Genomic DNA, 14,161 nt, shown 5'->3' with positions numbered 1-14,161 from the left:
AGCTCTATGCAATATCTTTGGGAAAATGTTATGTTAGGATTTACTAGTGAATCATTCCTCGCAGGTGCCTTAAATTCTTCAGTTTACTTACCTACTGCTTAGGTAGGTAATGGTCGGACGCTTGGCGCTGTTCTGTACGATTAGTTCTTGAGCTTAGTTATTTATTGTCTCATAGAATTAATGCTACATATTTTTCCAAACATACATTTTCGTTATTAGGCATCTACCTAGACCTTTTCCCACCAATAACTTATAAGTAGCAATTACACATGCGTGCAGAATCTTGTACCTACTATTTTTATAAGACAATGTTGACAATCAGTCGGCTTCGAATTGAACGATGTAGGTCAGTCGCGTTACCTTTTGCGGGCAGGGCGATGTAAGCCTTAATGAACGCATGCCGCGCCCCGGGCGAACTGACTGCATAGGGTTGTCAGATAATCTGAACTTAAATGTGAATGTTAAGCAAAATCCAAGAAAAACGGCAGTATCCTATCTATATGTCTAATAAAAGTTGAAAGTAGCTTTTAGGACTAGAATTTTCGGAGCCCTTAAGGGTCAAAATCTTCCGGAGCTTAAAAGTTTTCCGAAAGAGATACCGCAGCCCTGATAAGCAAAAGGCGTCAGAAAGAAAAATCGTGTAGTCAGTAATAGTCTGGCACAGCAGGAGGGGTCTGATTCCCCTACTCAAAAAAAGTTTTAATTTGTAAGTATTTATAAAACCATCAGGAACTACGGTGGAACATATTAATTTCTTTAAAGAAGGCTGGCAAAACATAGTTATTAGTATTTGTAAAGAAATACCTACACTCCTACAGCTACCAGCCCTAACTTAGCAATGTGTTTAATGCGCGTTCTCATAATCATGGCATTAACCTTATCGGACAATGACAAGCCACGGGATAAGTAGTAAGTGTCACACGACGTAACCGCGCTTACTGTTAGATAACCGTCTAACTGGAAGCATTAGAATTAACTTAACTAAAGCTTTCGTAAGTAGAGCTTTGTAAGGTAACATGTATAACTTGTTCAAATCAACAGACTTATGATAGAACTCATTCAGCAATAGATACCATCTATTCAATAATCATAAGATAACTTAATCATCATCTGCCGAGTTTTCTCCCAACTCTGTTGGAATCGGTTTCCAGTCTTACCGGATGCAGCTGAATACCACAGTTTTACAAGGAGCAACTGACTATCTAACCTCCTCAACCCATCTACCCATGCAACTCAGTACCCAATATAATTATACGATAACTTAATACATAGGTATATCTATCTGCTATCCTATATCTGCTTACTAATAGATAAGACCACCTGTAGACTTGGTACTAGACCATTTCGCAAAACCAATCTTGCAATAAATCTAGAACACATACGTTTACAACAATCCCCTTTAATTCCGAACCATATCTGAAACTGGTCCCATATCGACATATTACTCAACTAGTTTACCGTGGTTTCACCCACGTCCCGAGAACTTGGAAAACTTCGCTCTAGCTGATGAAAATTAGCCTGTAATGGGCAATCAATGGAGTGTCTAACACTAAAATGCGTTTTTCACACCAGATAGCTTAGATTTTAATAATCTAAAATCCAGCTAAAAATCCGATTAAGCTGAATCCGGTTAGACTGGAAGCCGACTGTAACAAAGTTGGGAAAAGGCTCGGGAGATGATGATAGTTTAGATTTTAATAGTTCCTGAGATAAGATATTAGCGAGTTTAACAGACAAACACTTTACCTTTTTAATATAAGTGTGAAGTATAAAGATAAGTTAATACTAATGAAGTTATATTAGTGTGGTAACATAAACAACTGGCCACATTATGTACATGCACATTCGGTCTCGATATTTTCAGGTTGCGCAACTATTAGCATACACCGATATGCAGGCAAGATTTTAGCGTAATGCATGATAACCTGTCGCCTTTGGACATGTTTATTATGTCGAAATTCAGGCACACATGGTGCGAATACAGACGGTGACAAATACTATAAGTTGCAATATATATAATAATATGGGCCACTAATGGATGATCTGTTGTGTGGTCACTATGTTAAAGACACGCTAAATAGGTGGGTCCCAGCTATAATTTCGACATCTTTGGCAGTCGTTACGGGTAATCAGAAGCTAGTAAGTCTGACAACCAGTTCTACCAGGGAAGAGGTCTAGAGTTTGTGCAGGTAATATGATTGAGGAAGACAAATAGACGGTCGAATGTCGTGATAATTTCCAAAATGTAAAATTAGTTGTGCATGCATAATAATCTCCGTGAAAAAACTGGAACGATAATAGTATAAATTATTCAGGCCATTGCACCGTATTACCCTTTGCGCTTATTTTTCAACTGTTCACAATCGATCTCCAATAATTCCCATTGTTTAGGTAATTACTATAAGTTTTTTACATTTCTACCATATAATTGAGAGATCTTTTCACTCGACTGTACATAATAAGAACAAGAATAGTGTAAACTATTTGACATTTAACTACAAATGAACATAAAATAATAAATATTTAGACCATTTGACTAAGTAAGTGTAAATATAGGTCAATTAAATGCAAGTGACTCTCATTAAGTACTTGATTTAGACTTCCAATGAAAACCGCTAAAATATATTGGCCAGTGGCGGATTTGCAAATTCGCCGCTAGTAGGCCATTCAATTTCTGCCGCCCCTACTGACTTTTGAATTCAATACGTAAGTTTAATCCCGTTATTAGTATTGTGTGCCGCCCCCAAGTTTTGAGTATATGTTTTGGCACATGCAGCCCTTAAAAGGTTGTGGGAATCTGGTTTTCAGGTTAACAATTGTCATTACCAATACCACTACAACCGACGAACTGAACAGATTTTGATTATTTTCGTGCGCTCGCTGGCGCGATGAGAGAGGAAAGAAGCAATTGTAAAAAAGCACGAGCGAAGCGAGCGCGAAATTTTTATAGTTTATGGTCTGAAAAAGTAATTGGAGCCAAAGGCGTCTTTAACTAATGTTCGTAAATGAGCTTATGTAGCGCCCTTGTGCATTCATTACCCAACTGGCCCCTATGTATTGAAAGATTGTGATTAATATGTATATCAAAGTGCTTAGAACAGTTTATGGGTAACCCAAACTAACGAACTTAAATATCTATAACAATGTTAATTACTTACTGGGGTTGTCTCATTTATAAAATAGTTCTGACTGTTTTGAGACAAATAAACATTTTTATTATTATTTTTTTTTTATTAATCGATCTCAGTGGCGTGCACTTGGAGAGGCCTATGTCCAGCAGTGGACTGCGATAGGCTGATGATGATGATGATTAATTTTTGTATTTATGATTAAATTTAGTAAAAGATGTTCAAAGTCAATGCATGAGACACAGTCCATATATAAGGAGCGCGAGCGAAGCGAGCGCGATAATATTTTAGTCTAAGGACACAAAATAAATAAAAACCACAGTAAAATAACAAAGAAAAGTCAAAAAGTAAGATATGCGCAGAAATTAAGTGCAAAAAGCCATAACGGAAGTGCGCGGAAAATGTTTTTTTCTGGAATTGAATGCCTCATCAAAGGTAAAATGTGAAATGTGACATGGAGCCGCGAGCGCAGCGAGCGCGTATTTTTTTTGAGGTTGCAAAGGGCGAACCCGAAAATTGACAGGACATGACCAAAGCGAGGACGGCTTTTTCTGAAATTTTATTGCTAATCTACGTATCTTTTTTTAGTAAAAACATTTTTATTAGGTAATTATGGTTTAATTTTGCCGCCCCTCTAAATCTGCCGCTCTAGGCACTGGCCTACTTGGCCTATTGGTAAATCCGCCACTGATATTGGCAGAAACCGCAAATAAAAAGCTATACAAGCGTATGAGGAAAACCGCATCACTTTTAAAGCAAGCTTGATCAATTCTTAGGAATAAATATTTTCTACATACTTGAGCATGAAGGGCAGGAATCCTCGTGTTTGATAACCCATTTATCGAGGGAGGTTAAGTGGTGTAAGATATAGTCATATTCTATTTGTATTTCTTATTTTATAATTCTCTAAAGTAAGAAGTTGATCGATGGATAAGAAAAGACGCTTGACAAATGGTGGGAATTTTACGCGAAGTTGCTGATTGTGATTTGTACTGTTGTATAAAAAAGGATAAAGGTAGGTACAGTTGGAATCATCACGAAGGTTAAGTTCGATTTCTAAAGTTGGATTAAGAGGTATTTTCTTCTGGAATTCTTGGCGTTTTCTTAGAAGGGAATTTTACTGTAGGTAGGCTATTTATAACCCGGGTGTACGCAGTAATTTCTATGGGACGCGGGTGAAACGGACTGAAGCTGCCAACAAAAAAAAACACGTGCAACAACCATGATATTCATTTATTTACCTTTTACTGATAATAATAATTGAAGACTTTTGTTGACTGATTATTTAATGTAGACTTTAGATGGTAGTATTATGCAAGACATGCTTAGATAGATATTTTATATCAGATCGGAAATAGTTAGTCATGGTGATTTTAGGTTTTTATGTTTTTAGGTATATTGGATAGTGATGAGTGGTTTTCACTTATCTGCACGTGGTATCGAAGTACACACTCTACATTTTAAATGATAGCAAAAATATAAATCACCAACGTATGTATTGACTACATAATGTATACTGTATGTACAGACTAGCTGCAACCCGCGGCGTCGCTTACGTTGTTTTACAGCTACTTGTAATCATCATCATCATCCTCATCATGCCGTTATCCCAATTTTATTTGGGGGGAGGTGGGGTTTCTTCTTCCATACTCTTCTGTCTGCCGTCTTCTCACAAGTAACAATTTCTCTAGCTATCACTTACATCATCCATCCATCATTTTAAAACTTAGATCTGCTTTTTTCGTTATTTTGCCTAACAAATGACTGGTAAATAGTTTAATCAAAATCGGTTCATTTGTTTCAGACATTTACCCATAATATAAAAAGTATTTTTGAAAATTAGAAAAGGCCATTATTTTACCATTTTGACAATACCGACAGTCGGTTCGATATTTTATTTGTATATCTCAATGACAAGCAAGTATTAATAATGGTATGTAATGTACACAATAAAGTGATAATAAGGCAATTTTGACTTATGTAATCTAATCCTCTTTGCTGCATTACAATCTGCATTAGGTATGTTATTCTGCCGAATAAAATGAAGCTATAAATAATTTATTGCCAACTGCTGTTGTCGCTTAATGCAATATAATGATGAGTTAGGTACACGGACTTAAATAAGGAAAATTTGATACAGAAAGCATTGTTTGGCTTACCTTACCCAGCAGTTTTCTTAAATGTTTATTTGAACTTAGCAGTTCCTGACGGTACGGTTTTTAACCAAACAAACAAACTCTAACACCTATATTGTGTGGATAAGCTTTTAGACACAACAGAATGCTACTTACTGGTAGCTTGGCCCTCATACCTACATCCTTCACACCACAAGACTCCTCCTGACATTGACATTTCTTACTAACATGGTCACCCCAAAAACCATTGTCCCTCACTTCTTCAGTTACGTGGCCACCCTCACGTGGAAGGTCACGCCAGGTGGCAGACACAGCCAGGCCATAGTGGCCTTTACGTTGTTTTTTGTCGCGGAATCTGGATGGACTACTTTCGAAAATGTGAGGTGACCCAAATTTTTGTGCCTGACGTGTAATGTAAATCAATACGTGCATGTTTGACTTTGATATTGTTTTAAGTGGTTTGGGGTACCGCAGATTTTTTTGGGTGCTTTCGAGGTTTTGAGAACTGCAGTAATTTCACCAATTTAAATCTATATCTACACCAATTCTTATCCCTATGCTGTAAAATTGCGTAAGTAAGGTCGAATACAAAGTAAGTATACCAATTTACTGAAAAAGCGTTCCTTTTTATCGCTTTAAGGTTGGCTGTAAGAGAACCCAATTCTGAGTTAAGCTCGCCGTTGTACATAAACATCTATGACCCAAAATATTAAAGATATCAATATAAGTGCTAAAGCTACTTCACTGAAACTGTCTATCCATAAATAATAATTAATAATTCTGAGACCGATTGACTTATATGATAACTAAAATGTGGTTAGGTATATTAAAGTAGTTCCCGTCAATACTGAGCTAGCACATGATTCATAATAACCAATGGCGTAATAGTGAACTGTAACAAATTTTACACACTTGGTACTTACTAATACATTATTGCTACACACTAGGTACACTCAGAAACTGGGATATTCATGAGGTGTGTCACTGCGCAGTTTCGCGTAGCTCTCGGATATACAACGACTTACTCAAATCATTTTCCTTATTAAAAGAAATGAAGAAAACTAAAGTTCTGGAAGTATGTAAACAAAAGCTCAACTTCAGAATTATTGAGTAAACTTCTCTTCCATCTATGCTTTTCCAAAGAATTACCGAAGAGGTAAACTAAAGGAAAGTTGTACCTTTTCAGCAGACTGATTAGCAAATTATAATTGAACTACTTTCTTTTTTTAAGATTATAATTTAAATTGCTGACCGATTCTTGACAACTTTACCTCTAGCATATAAAACTTCTACAGTGGTCTACCGACTTTGTCGTATTGCAGACTTGCAGAACAGTAGAAATAGAAGTTGATTGAAAATTGCAGTGTACCACAAAGAACTTTTTATGACTCATAAACCAATGACGAAAGTCTAATTACTTAATCATTTAAGTCTTAAACCATTATTCACGCGATTTGCCATTGCTCATAGTATACCCAAGTGCTGACTTGTATACCCTCAGGGAACCACAATTAATTCAATATTATACTTACAATAAAATTAAGCACACACCTCGTAAGGTTTTGTAAGACATACTTTAACACGTAAACTGGTTTATTTTAATTGATTTTGTACATCGGTTTATTTATGGCAATACTGGAGTATGCAAGTGAAATATTGAATATTTATTTTGGACTTTCAATTATAGGATTGTGTTGCGATATGGCAATATATATATTTTAAAGGGACAAATAAAGAAATATAACGTACCTATATGAAATACGTACACAAAGATAAATCATACCTACAGCCAAAAACTTGTTGCACTAGCTTATAGCTTTTAATTATGAGGATGCTGATTTTTTAAACTTCCTTTACCAAAAAAATCCTAATTGCTTAATTCAATTAAGACAACTAATAAAAACTTGGATACAAATAATAGGTAAACTTTAATCTAAAGATAATATTAGATCGTGTGTATTTTCAACCGTTTTTCTAACACATTTAGCTCGTTACGATTAGCGTTAGATTGCGATTTAGCTGCCGAACGCCATGATGCAACCAAACATAGGCTTTTAGCTGAAAATAATACAGATTAAAGCTAGGTGTGGCGGTTACTTCATAATAATGATGTCATTATGGTTAATGTATGGTATGTATGTGCGTCAACTATTGGCCAAGCATCGGAATTGCTCCATAACTTAATGTCTGTAATTAAACACATACATTTTAGGTCAAACAGATATAAATATCTATAAGCCTCCGGGGTGAACAATTGACAAACTTTGACGTCTGCTAGCATGTTGAAAACCCAGCAATGCGTACAATACTTACAAAAAATTTGCTGTTTTAGAACGACATTTAAAGCATCCACAAGAGCTGTGAGAAGATGAGCAAGTAAAGCAAGATAAACAATTTTAGTAAACAGAAGCAACAAGTGCATTAAACCTTCTTCTATAATAACGCGAAACAGCAGTGCATTTGCAATTACGGACCTCCTTGCATTACCCCGCAACGGTCAAAAGCATCCTGTACCCAATTCTATGCTCCAATTGCAATAAAAATATAGGTAAGAACACGTGGCAAGCAACATAGAATAAACAAAGAAACTGCCAGATTAGCAGCAACTCCTAAAAACAATACACTACAAATATTTTGACACCACATTACCATACGAAAGTAAAACGCATTGTTCAGAAACTTACATCATGACGTAGAAATATGCTAATTATCACGTGGACTCACAGTTACGTTACTACGAGAAGTTGAATCGATTCCGGGAATACCTTGTGATCGATCTCGTTATCGATATAATGACAGTGTTTTACTTACGTTGCGTTAAGTGGGGTTTCCCTAACTGGACTGACCTCCTGAGGAAGGAAATCATAGCAATTATATTTTCTGTCCTCGTTTAAAACTGTCTCATAAGTAATCTGTAACTAGTGATTACTTACATTACACAGTTTAAGTAAGTCTCCAATTTGGGTAATACATTTCAATCCATGAAAATATGCCATCAACATTTTAAAATTAAGCAGACTGTAACAAAAATATTTAAATATCATCACAGTCTCTTCTGCTTGTTCGCCCCTCTTGTTATTTCGTCTCGATCCTTCGTTCCTCATTCCATAGTCAAGTCGAGGTTAATCTTACAGTTTTGACTTTGCCCATTTTCACCAACAATCTCTTAATCTAAGTGCCACTTAGAATAAGGGCTTTCCCAATTTTGACATAAATAACTATGGATAAGGGATACCTAAACTTTGGTGAAAACGAAATTCTTATTAAGTGTTCCGTAAATGCTCTTAGGGGATCCCTTAAATTAGGTATTTGTTGGTGAAAATGGGCATAAAGATCCTCCTTAAAATATAGAGCATCGGACACCGCGTAGGCGATTGTCAACGATCTTTAATTAGACCACAACATTATACTAAGTTTAATCCTGATTAAAGCAACATTATCTGCACAAGCAATGTAAGTACCATTTCGTACACACACCTATGCGATGTCGCAATCCGGCACATGTTATGAATTTCTTGAATAGATAGTGTTTCTATGCGATCTTGTCACTTTAAGTGGAACGGTGTTGCAAATCGCAAGTGTGCTTTAAGCCAGCCGGTTATGTGGATGGTGTAAGGCTTAAGAAATGGCAGGTACACCTTTTCACCGCCACGCCATATCGGTATTCCTATGCCCTGTACGCCAAGCCCGAAAATCTTAATTAAATATCAACTAAAAAAATACATAAAAGTAATGATTTAATAGGTTTATTTTGTATTTTTCTGCGACCTGTTTTTTGTCGAGTATAGCCGTCGTTGGCGCACAGGGCACGCTTGCTCATGTCGGCTATAGCCGACATTGGCGTTCAAAAGGTTAAAGAAATAATTAATATTACAAAGCATTGTAAAAATATGTAGATAGGTAGACAGCTTTATTTATTGTCTCGCATTTACAAGTTATTTAAAAATCTTTATTGTACAGTTTTGAAATGCGTAAATACCTAAGGAAAAATGAAGTCGATCAGAATACGGTACATAGGGTATGTCTTATGTTAAAACAAGCTGTTTACTGCCTCCATATCAGTTCATCTATCATCTTAGAGCTACGGTGCCACAGACACAAAAACATACACAGCGATCATACTTAGAACACCCTCCTTTGCATCTTTTCTTAGATTTGAAGAGCAGCTAAGACCAAAGCTTACAATTTGAACAACCTAACAGTTCTTAACTTACACCACACATTATGATTTACCTAATCCATTACACAGAAGTGCAGTATGTAATTAGACTGTAGATAATCCAAGGCTAATTATTAAAGACAGCTTTGTTTTGACGGGGTAACAACACGTGCAGGGGTGAATTGATTGATATTTGAATTAATTTGGCCAATCAGCTGTAAGAATGTTACTCGATAATTAGAGAAAATGTCAGTGCCTTTTTGAAGATCAAGGCTTGTTAATTTACATAGGTAAGCTACTTGAATTTGGGCGCTAGGGCAAGATGTGATAGTTGATGTTAAGCTATAGTGGACGTGGAAATCATCAGATAAACCCTCACGCCGTGGGTACATTAGAAGGGACAGACTTTCATCAGACTTTTGTCGACTAAAACTAGCTTTGTTCCTTTTTAAACGCTTTATGTACAAGAGCCTTTTGAACAATCCTGAAGCTCAACGAGACAAGCAACATAAAACCCCACACCAATAAACTGAATAATACTAATTTACTTTTGCTCTGTCAATCGCAATTCGTATCTGAACTTACTCAATACACAACCAAGGCGTGAGTGATCTATTCGCCCTTTTAATACGACAAATTGCCCTTTTTGACCCGCATTCTTAACACACATTAATACAATTTAAATGGTAACTTATTACTTAATGTATTCTGCTCAATATAAAGGCACGCAAATAACTGTTGACAGCTACGTTGGGCGGTAACTATTTGACTCGATGACGGAGGTGCAAGCGCAGTCGGCTGCAAGCAGAAATGTCAACTGCATGTCATAGGTTAGGTCATTCTGACAGTGCTCAAATATCACTCATATCGTTGTATGGAAAGGTGTGGCATGATAGAAAATGGGGTAAAATTAAAAGTCATCTGTAAATCCAGATTTGATTCCTTTTATAGCACTGACAACATTGATGGAAAATGGAATTCCTGTAGTTAAAAGTCATCTATAAATCCAGATTTGAGCACTTTTCACAGCACCGACAACATTCACAAAATTGCTATTTCATTTGTCCAGGAGCGTTTGCCGCTCTGAGTTAGATATGTTGGTAGACTGTAGCCCTCTTATTATAAAACGCGGTATCAAATAAGTATCGGCTTTTGTACTACCTTTAATCCAGCTGTAAGTACGACCTTGAAAAAACGTTATTACAAAACGCAGTTTATCGCAAGTCCTATTACTATCTGTAGTACAAAAGATAAACCATCGAGCCCCCTAGTTTAACTGCAGTACTTAGTCGACAAACGTCAAATTCCGTCATTATTTACTTTTGAGGTTATTTGTTTTGTGATGAAAAAAACGAAAGTGGATATAAATATGTGTGATTTGGAATACTTGGATGTGTTAGAATACTATTGAGAGTGTCCGGGGACCCAACAGTGTGCGTCATCGACAAAATCTCTTCAAATTATCTGACGACAATTTTCGATATAAATATCGATTTAGGATATAGTGTATAGATTAGTGTTTTCAGGAATCAGGATCCATTACATAAGAATAATTTTCTTTAATAAAACAACCTGTTTTAATTCTTAACAAAAGTGGTTTACATTTTTGCTTCATGATCTGTAAAAATACTCACAGCACATGAACTTGCGACTTCTAAATGTCAATGCTGACAAGTGCGCATACTTAGGTTTAATAAGATTACCGGTCCACGTTACCATTGAAGGACTCGTCCAAATGTGGCCTCCGACGTATATGGACATCGCTAGTTATTCCGGGTAATCACTCTTCAATCTCATCCTTCAAAAAGACCGCCTATCATAAAGAAGACATCTATGTATGTAATAGACTAGCCGTTTTCCCGCGGTTTCACCCGCATCTCGTGGAAACTACTGCCCGTACAGGGGTAAAAAGCCAATGTTACTTGGGAATAGTGTAGCTTTCCAACTGTGAAAGAATTTTTCAAATCAGTTCAGTAGTTTCGAAGCTTTTTGGCTACAAACAAACAAACAAAATTTTCCTATGTATAATATTCGTATAGATTGTTATTACTCTTGTTACATCAACTTTGCATATTAGACCCATTTGGTGAAACAAGCCCACCTTGCCATTCGATATAAATTATTATTGTAAGTAATCGATTTGCTCCTCACTCCGACTCGATTATGCGATATGGAGTACAACCTTGATTACAGACTTAAATTTAATGGCGACGCCTACAGAACCAGATCATTTAACTTAAATGTGAAACTCATGTTAATTATAAATATGACTTAATTTACTTGTTTATGAAGTTCACGGTATGACGTAGTACAAGGCTTGTTGCCTGCTCTTGCTCACATTGTTGCACTGCAAACTTTTGATGTGAAGCTAGGGCGCAGGGCGCTTTCAACCGGTCCTTTTGAAAATAAAGGGCCTATTTTTAGCAGTGGATGTCCTAAGGCTGAAATGATGATGATGACGCCAGAAGAAAACACAACGAATTTATTTAGGTTGGGTTTCAGGCAGGTAGGACTCCTATCGAAAAACATCAGAACAGGCTCAGATCAAAGACAGGTTAAGATTCTATCAGGTATGAAATTGAGAATATAGGTTCCACCATATAGCTCCTGAATGAAAATATATCAGTCCTTCTTCTGTTTTTATTTGAAGTTACTTTTTGCGACAAAAATATCCTTTATTCTAAGAAAAAATAGACGAATACTTTGAACCAGTACAAAAACTAAGATCATTTTCACGAATCACGTAGGAGGACAGTCTAGCCCATTCAACATTTTAAATCAAGATGTCTGCCACAGATTAAACAAATATTGCGCAATCGCACGAGCGATCACCGCTACCGTTTTACCATCTCACCTTACATACAGGTACGAATATGTACAACTAAGTATGAAGGTACATATGTACAATTGTACATATAGAACAATGGCCGCAGCTGTATTCCCACGTTGAAACGGATGTGGGCGGCAGACCTTGAAGAAATATGTATCAGAAATTAAAAGAACTCCGAGCAGATGACGTTACAAGGATCCGGGAACGTATTGTTAAATTCACGATGCAGTTCTTATTTCGATAATTAAATAAGCAACATGCATAGATTATAAATGGCATCGGTAGTGAACTTGCAGGAATAAGTCTGTGGTAATTTTTCACAAAAAAAAAGAATAGAATTGGCGCGAAAGTCAATGGGTGTCCTCATAAACGTGAGTCAAGTTGTGTATTAATTGCTTTGATATTTAATTAATGTCACAGTAATTAATAATAACCTAGGTATGTACCTACACTTTTTTTTAATAATTAATGTCAAATTCTTAATCAGATACGACATACGTAAACAAAAGCTACCAGGGCTGAGTCGCCCCTGTATGCAAAGATACGGGGGACTTTCAGCCTAGTTGTCAGGGGTAGTTATGTGACACTTGTATTAGACATCGCCCATAGTGCAATAGGTACCTACTTGTGGGTTCGTAAGTTCCTATAGCAGAAACGTACTCTGCGCGTTCTTGGAAATATAATAGGGAAATTTTCTGCCAAGATTACCAGCATACATATAGGTCCATTGTATTAGTAGGATTATTGGACAAGTTGCATTCTTCAAAGGAGGTAAGTATGAAGTCAATATTGATGACTCAGCAATAATCAGTGTATGGTCAAAAGTCAAAATACATCCTGCAATGGTAGGTAACATTTTGGGTAGATATGCCAGACTGTGACTCAGAATTCGTGCCTCACAGTAACTAAACTTTAATTGGCGGTTTAGTTTTGACTGTCAATCAAATATCATGATATTTGAAATATTTATCAAGATACAGGTATTTTTTAAATTATAGGTATCGTTTAGAAGTTTGTAAGTCCGAATTTCAACCTGCTTTAAAACAATGGGTCTCGGAAGAGGTCATGAATTAAACAGAACTACTTTTGAAAATGATTGCTATTCTATGCTTGAAGGTGATACCATAAATCACGCCCATTGAACCTCCAAACTTCTTTCAAAGCTGAATGCATTTAAATCTGCTACAGTTCAACCAAGGTAAGGATCTATCCACGTCAGTCCAACCAAACAAAAAGTGCACCACGAAAATAAACCAATTAAAAAGAAACAATAACATTTCATTCTGACAATAGCAAATTGCACACTTGTAACAAACTGACAGATACACTAACAAACCCATATAATGGTGTTAGTTAGACAACTAGATATTAATATTATCTTAAATCTACGAATGTCGCGTGGGCGTTCAATGGCGGTCATTCGAAACCTTTTGTTTTAGACAACGAGGGTCAATGGATGATAGATTGAAGATATTTTTGATTACCATTTATGTTAAATAGATACAGTACAGGTAGGTGTACCTACCTACATATTAATTGTAAATAATATGACCTAGATCAAAAGCTTTTAGGTATTCTGATTGAAACTTGATCGAAAATAGTCCGTGAAAATGCCGTGCTTGGTAAAGCCTTTTTTTATGAAGCAAAGAAAATATCTACCCACGCATACGCATATCACCAGCAGCAACTGAAATACTAATATGCAAAGAACTTCTCATAATCTTTATTGAGCGCTTTATTTTACTTTTTTCATCTTTTTTATGAGATTGAAGTCTCTGGCCAGCTTGCCCGGGTAACTGGGTTGAGGAGGTCAGACAGGCAGTCGCTCCTTGTAAAGCACTAATACTCAGCTGAATCCGGTTAGACTGGAAGCCAACCCCAACATAGTTGGCAAAATGCTCGGGAGATG

The sequence above is a fragment of the Helicoverpa armigera genome, chromosome 2 (assembly GCF_030705265.1).
Source record: "Helicoverpa armigera isolate CAAS_96S chromosome 2, ASM3070526v1, whole genome shotgun sequence".
NCBI classification, from domain to species: domain Eukaryota; kingdom Metazoa; phylum Arthropoda; class Insecta; order Lepidoptera; family Noctuidae; genus Helicoverpa; species Helicoverpa armigera.
The sequence above is the reverse complement of the archived record's forward strand: the minus strand, read 5'-3'. Positions refer to the sequence as shown.